Below are 6961 nucleotides of genomic sequence, written 5' to 3'. Positions count from 1 at the left end.
CTTAGCAAATGGTGACTCCATTCTTCTCAAAGCTGAAGCCTAACACCTAGGGGGGCCAAACTTTTTCTTCCTTTAATTGAATATAGTTGACACACAATGCTATTATTAGTTTTACATTACAGTGCTAGGGGGCATTCTTGACAAATTTTTCTCACACCCCACTTTCAGTGTGTCAGGGAATCCCACTGGACTCGCTTTCCTCCCACACCCAGGATCCAACGTCTTTCCACCTCCTTCACCACCCCCTTTGTCCAAGGTGCCACGGCGTCTTCACTGGACGGGCCCCCTAACTGGCCTCCTGCCCCCTGGCCTGGCATCCTCCATGCTCAGATAGACAGGAGATCTGAAAGTCTGGTTCAGATGATATAACACCTCTTTTTTCAAACCCTCTAGGCTTCTCCTCGCATTCAGAATGAAATTCAAAGTCCTTTCCAGGGTCTTCAGTACCCTGGTGATGGGGACAGGAAGTCCAAGGGCACTGTGACCACACCTGTCACTCTGCTCCAGCTGCATGGTCCCCAACTCTTCCTTGAGTGAGCACAGACAGTGCTCTCCTACCTTGCTGCCTCTGCTGTCCCCTCTTCATGGAATGCTCTGTCCCCCCAAATCCATGTGACCTGCTCCCTTCTGAGCTCTGCTCAAAGGTCACCTTGCCGGAGAGGTCCTCCACATTACACTTTATTTCCTTAAGTGGCTTCATTTTGCTTCACTGATCTTGTCCCCACATACTAGATTATACATATTAGCTTATTTACATAGTATCTGTCTCCCTCTGCTATAACGTTCGTGTCATGGAGCCACAGACTTTCTTTTGTTTCATGCTGTATCTCGAGTGCCAGAAACAGTATCTGGCACGTACTATGTGCTCCATAAACGTTGCTTAAATGAATGACTAAGATTTCAGTAACACGTTGTTGAACAAATTGAATAAATGTCTCTTCTATTTGTTGGGCACTAGAACAGGCTGGAAATCATAGAAATAAAGAAAAAAATTCCCTCCTCTGGGACCTTATGTGCTAATGGAAGAGTCAAATATGTAAACAGTGAACTCTAAGAGAGGACAGAACTAAGTAGGTACTGAGAAAAAAAAAATGAAATTCAACTGAGTACACTTGAGGATCTCATCGGCTTTATTCACTGCTTCGTGAATCAGGCAGCATCTCATCTACCAAGTAGAACAGGCTCCTTGAAGCTGTACAAAACCGAAGGCTTTGATAGGCAGAAGAGGGTGGGAAAAGGAAGTTCCTAGCAAACATTGGATTGGTTCAGGCAAGATGTCCTTTCTTTGGGAAAAGGCTGGGGTCTATCAGGCAGATTATCTCACTAGTGCTGACAAGGTAATTCCAGATTGACTGGTTAAAGGTCAGATTTCTGGGAGGGCTGAACTAAAATTAGGCTAGCTATTAAGTCTTGGTTTGCTGATGTGGGGCTTAGCACAAGTGACTCCATTTTGGATCTGTTGTTTCTTTTCAACAGTACCAATAAGGAAAACAGCAAGGAGGAGCCTAGCTAAAATTTACTGAATACATGTGTTCAGCTGGGGTGTTCTCTGACACCAATCAATTCTCCACTGAGTGCCTACAATTCAATTCCTCTCAGAGATAGTGCAAACCCCACAGGTTAAGGGCTCAGTCCCCCCACTTCAGATGTGAGTTGGGAGTTTTGGGCCACCCATACTTCTGACTGACTGGCTGTCATTCCAAGCCTCCCATGATCCCTTCTTTGGTCTTGGTAACTTGCTAGTATGGTTCACACTTTACTTACATTAGCGGGTTTATTTTTAAGGATTCAACTCAGGAAGAGCCAAATGGAAGAGATGCATAGGACAAGGTGTGGAGAGAGGAGACAGAGCTTCCATGCCCTCTTCAGGTGTGCAGCCCTCTCAGTACCTCATTGTGCTCGCCAACATGGAAGCGCTCTGAATCTCACTGTTGGAGCTTTTAGAGACCTCAGCCTCTGGTGCCCCTAAAGCTTTGCCAGAGGCAGAGGCCAGTGGTGACGAATATTCCAACCCCCACCCGGGTCACTAGGTCGGGTCACTAGGTCGTTCAGGTGACCAGCCCCATCCTGAGGCTACCTAAGAGTCCCACCCTCAGTCAGGAGCAGTAACTCAGGTGTGATCAAAGAGGCTCCTTACCAGCAACAAAAGACACTCCCAGCAGTCAGGCAACGCCAAGGGTGTGAGGAGCGCCGGGTCATGAACCAGGACAAAGGCCAAGAGTATTTTCGTGTTCTACCACACAGGCATCATTTACATACAACTGACATCATCAGCACAATTCTCTGAAGTAAATACTATTTTTTATCCCCCATTTGACAGGTGAGAAAACTGGACTTTGGTAAAGGAAGTGATTTGCCCAAAGTCCCATGATCCATACCCTAGAGAGCCAGGATTTGGGTCGAGCGGCCCTTAGTCACTGAGCTCAAAGTGCGGGAGGCAGTCCATCAAATGAGGGAATGTGAGTAGATCTCACTTTAAGGGTGAGTCCAATTTTAATTTTAATAGACACAGAGATCATGACCACTTCCTGTGGGAGTGCCTAAATTATACCCAGGTACTTACCGTGTGGTAAACCTGGCCCAAATATTTATCTGGGTAGTTTCTCACAATTTTTTTTTTAAAGATTTTATTTATTTGAAAGAGAGAGTGCACAAGCAGGGGGAGTGGCCTGCTGAGCCACCCAGGGGCCCCAGCTTCTCACAATTCTTATTCATTCCTTCAGGCTGAGGCTGGAGCATTTCTCTCTCATGAATACCCAGGGTGAATGTGCCAACAGGACAGGCAGCTCAGCACCATCCCCAGAGGAAGGTACAGGACAGGGAAGAGGACAGAGAGCCCAGAGGACTGACCAGCACAGCCATCTGGGAGGGAGGGAGAAAATGGGGGGGGGGCCACAGGCTCTGTGCCTCTGTCTGTCTAAGCTAACGGAGCCCTGGAGAAACATCATATTTGCATTACCAATGCAGTTATGGGCCATTATCTCCTCTGCTGTTGTCCTGGGTCTGTGTTAGGATCCTGCTTCTGAAAGGCAACAAGGCACAGAGGGAGTTAGAAAACCCAAGAATTCATGGGGCGTTGGGTGGCTCAGTTGGCCTTCGGCTCAGGTCGTGATCCCAGGTCCTGGGCTCCCTGCTCAGTGGGAAGCCTGCTTCTCCCTCTCCCATTGCCCTTCCCCTTGCTCATGCTCTCTCCCGCTCCCTCTCTATCTCAAATAAATAAACAAAATCTTAAAAAAAAAAAAAGGAAAGAAAACCTAAGAATTCAAAGGTGGTCACCCAGGATGGGGCCACCAGACAGCTGGGGGGACAGCGTAGCACGTGGTGCTAAGTGCTGACTCCTGCTGTCTGAGTCTACACAGGTTACAGTCTTTAGTCACCCCTCCTCTCTTTTAGTTGAGCAGCAAGGCTCCTTTGGAAAGTTTCTGCCCTCCTTGATTCTGTTAGACTAGGGGATGGGGTCCTGGCTCTACTACCAGCTATGGTTTGGGAGTGGACGTCTGGAGAGGTTCAGCTCAGAAAGGGCCATGGAGGGGTGCCTGGGTGGCACAGCGGTTAAGTGTCTGCCTTCGGCTCCNTCTGTTAGACTAGGGGATGGGGTCCTGGCTCTACTACCAGCTATGGTTTGGGAGTGGACGTCTGGAGAGGTTCAGCTCAGAAAGGGCCATGGAATCAAAATGAGAACACCTCAAGGCTTCGGCTCCAGGCGTGATCCCAGCGTTATGGGATCGAGCCCCACATCAGGCTCCTCCGCTATGAGCCTGCTTCTTCCTCTCCCACTCCCCCTGCTTGTGTTCCCTTTCTCGCTGGCTGTCTCTATCTCTGTCGAATAAATAAATAAAATCTTTAAAAAAAAAAAAGAAAGAAAGAAAGGGCCATGGAATCAAAATGAGAACACCTCAAGGAGAAATAAAATTTGGGGGGAATTGTCGAGAGCCCTTCTCCTCCCTACAAATTACAGAGCATGGTGGTTAAAAATTTGGACGCTAGAGCCCAGAGTGCCTGGGTTCAAATCCTGGTTCTATTACTTACCAGTTTGTATCCTTGGACTTCGAAGGTGCTTCTTCACGCCTCAGTTCCCTGTCTGCTCAAACAGTCATCCTCACCCTGTTGGGAGGACTCCATGAGCAAATTCATCAACAAATGCCTGGCACGTAATAAGCACCCAGGAGATGTTAGCTCTCATGTGAACGTGCTCCCGCGGGAGCTCTGCTCTGCTCCAGGCTCGGACGGAGGGGGTACCGACCATTACCCGACCCTCCCCTCTCAGCTGCTGCTAGTGGAAAGGCTAGTCTACCATGGGGTAAGAGGCCCCAGCTCCTCCTTGACAAGGAGCACTGGACCAGGACTGAAGCTGGGCGCAGAGAGAGGTTGGCCAACAGCTAGAACCTAGCAAAGGCAAACTTCTCTTGAGAGAGGCAGAGCGGACGTGAGCCCCAGATACTTAAGGGAATGGGGATGGGTCAGTGGAGTCAGGTGGGTTACACTTCTGCCCTAAACTGGACTAAAACTTTTGGTAACCCCCCTCTCTCTTGCTTTAATAGGATCAGTCCAGCCTCCTCTCTAGGTACCTTATCCTTAGCCCATTAAAGAGCTTATCACACTATCAGGGTGTATTTAATTGGCCAAACTCCCTAGCCAGGTTTCTTGAGATTGGGGCTAAGTTGGAGTTCTCCTTCTGACTCAAACAAGCTTCAGATCAAAAAGACGTTCATGTGGGCCACTTATCCATCCCACCCTGCGCCTCTGAGGACAGATAAGCCAGGGAGCTTCCTGCAGGAAAAGCTTTGAGTGGCTCAGAGGAAAGAGCACTTGAAAAGCAACCAAAGGGTAAATTCCCACCCCTGGCTCTTTACTGCTCAAGCCTGAGTTTCCTCATCCACACTTGTAAAATGGGAAAGTAACTCCTGTCCCATTCACCTCTCCGGGTGGGTAGAGAAGCCAAATGTGATGACATACAAGACAGGACAGCATTTTATTTTTTTTTAAGAGTTTTATGTATTTATTGACAGAGCACAAGCAAGGGGGAGCAGCAGAGGGAGAGAGCGAAGCAGGCTCCCTGCTGAGCAGGGAGCCCAATGCGAGGGGGGGGCCTCAATCCCAGGGCTCATCCCAGGACCCTGAGACCATGACCTGAGCTGAAGGCAGACGCTTAACCAACTGAGCCACCCAGATGCCGCAGGACAGTGTTTCATAAATGTCTCCAGGCAGCACCTCATTCCCACTGTGGGGAAGCTCTGCCTCATTAAATGTCATCTGGCCTCTGTACAGCCTCGCAGAGTGTACGTCCCAGTGCAATTCCTTTCCAGACTTTGGAGTGTCTTCATTTAGCAAAAAGAATTGCCAAAAGGCTGTGTGACCTAGGCCAGAGGCCTCTCTGCTCTTCCTCTCTGAGAAGTTTCCCCTACCCAGGAGCAGAAGTGTTGAACGGCAGACCCTGCCTGTGGCCAGCTCCATCTCGACCCTTCCAAAGGAATGCAGTCCTAGCCGGCCCGCCGCCTGCGGAGGGCTCCTGCTGGGAAGTCAGTTCCCCTTCTCTCTTACTCCATTTGCAAGCACTATTTATTTATCTTTGGAAGTTGAAGGAACCAGAGCCTGCAGCTCAGAGAGACTGGTGGAGCCAGAGAGGGAAAGGGAAGTAGCCAGTGTCTGGGCCGCGTGTCTGCCTTTGACGGGCCAGGGAGAGAAGGTGCTTCCCTGCAAAGGGGGATGGGAGACTGGACTGAAAGGCCACAGTGCTGGCAAAGGTGTCACATGCACCAGCAGGGCCAAGACCAGAGAAAGGAGGTGGCAGTTAGCAAACTTCTTTGGCGATACCGTGAAAGATGAGGAAGAGGAGTTCTACCCAGGGATCCCCCAACCCAGGCAGCCTGCCCCTCAGCAGTGAAGGGTCTATTAAGTGTCAGAAAAGGCAGCCTTTGGGGGGAAACTGAGGGAGCAGACATACTGGGCCACACTTCCATTTCCCTCTTCCCCAGCCCTATTCCCAGCTTGCATCACAGTACATCTAGGACCCTCAGGCAACTTTCATTCCTATCACCCTTTGTCAAGGTCAGACACTACCCAAAGCCACTAGCCCTCTGCCTATGGAAACTGAGTGCCTTCTCTCTCTTTCACTCGCTCATTCAAATGCCACAACTGACATTCATAAACTAGGAGGCGCGCAGAGCCCCATGTTGACCCCAGAGATTAGATACTCCAGGACATTAGAGGCTGTGTCCAAAGTCAAACAGAGACATCTAGAATGAGGCTCTCCTGACTCACGGTGCAGTGCTCTTTCCACACCCCTCGCCCAGATCCCTGCTTTTCCTCTTCCCATTTCCCTCATTCCCACTGCCACACACACACACACACACACACACACACACACACACACACACACACTGGGATATGGAAAAGGTAGGAGGCCAGATCTAGCCTGTTGCCTTGGCCTTTGACCCCTCTGTGGCCCAGCGACATGCACCCCCCGCCGGGTGAGGTCACTGGCAGCAGAGGAGGGTCTGAGCTTTCCTAAGTCTCCAGTTTGTATTCTGCAGTGGCTAGAGCAGGGCTGCGGGAGGGAGGGTCGGCTTCCAGACTGGCCCATCGGGTCAGGGGCCAAGGGAAGCCCAGTGTCGGCAACGCCAGAGCGGTGAACAAAGTTCAATCCCAACCCCACACAGGGAGCACCAGACATCTCTGACCAAACCCGCAGGTCACCGAAAGACCCAGACATGGGGGTGCGGGCTGCACAAGCAGGAGCGAGGGAGGGTTTTGTGGAAAGTGATGGTGGCTGGCTTTGACGACTGAGATGGGAGGGGAAGAGTGCAGGCCCGGGGAAGGGGGGCGGGGAGGGAGAGGGAGTCTAGGCTCAGGGCGGGTTCGGGGACACGCGGGGCCTCCAGCCGCCTGGCCCGCGCTCGCTCCGAGGAGGGCAGCGGCCGGGCTGCGTAGCGGGAGGCGCTAGGGCCTCGCGGACGGGCGA

At 51.0% G+C, this 6961-nt stretch overlaps 1 long non-coding RNA gene across 1 annotated transcript in view; it reads right to left on the bottom strand.

Annotated features, from left to right (window-relative positions):
* Positions 1-2899: 2899 nt before the first annotated feature.
* Positions 2900-6961, bottom strand: part of LOC117797095 — a 5041-nt gene continuing 979 nt past the window's right edge. The window contains exons 2-3 of the long non-coding RNA XR_004621968.1: positions 4030-4104; positions 2900-3022 (exon numbers count right to left, since the gene is read on the bottom strand). This is a non-coding gene — a long non-coding RNA (uncharacterized LOC117797095). The remainder of the gene's footprint in view (positions 3023-4029; positions 4105-6961) is intronic.

This window comes from Ailuropoda melanoleuca, chromosome 18 (assembly GCF_002007445.2).
Source record: "Ailuropoda melanoleuca isolate Jingjing chromosome 18, ASM200744v2, whole genome shotgun sequence".
In the NCBI taxonomy this organism is placed as follows: Eukaryota; Metazoa; Chordata; class Mammalia; order Carnivora; family Ursidae; genus Ailuropoda; species Ailuropoda melanoleuca.
The sequence above is the reverse complement of the archived record's forward strand: the minus strand, read 5'-3'. Positions and strand labels throughout refer to the sequence as shown.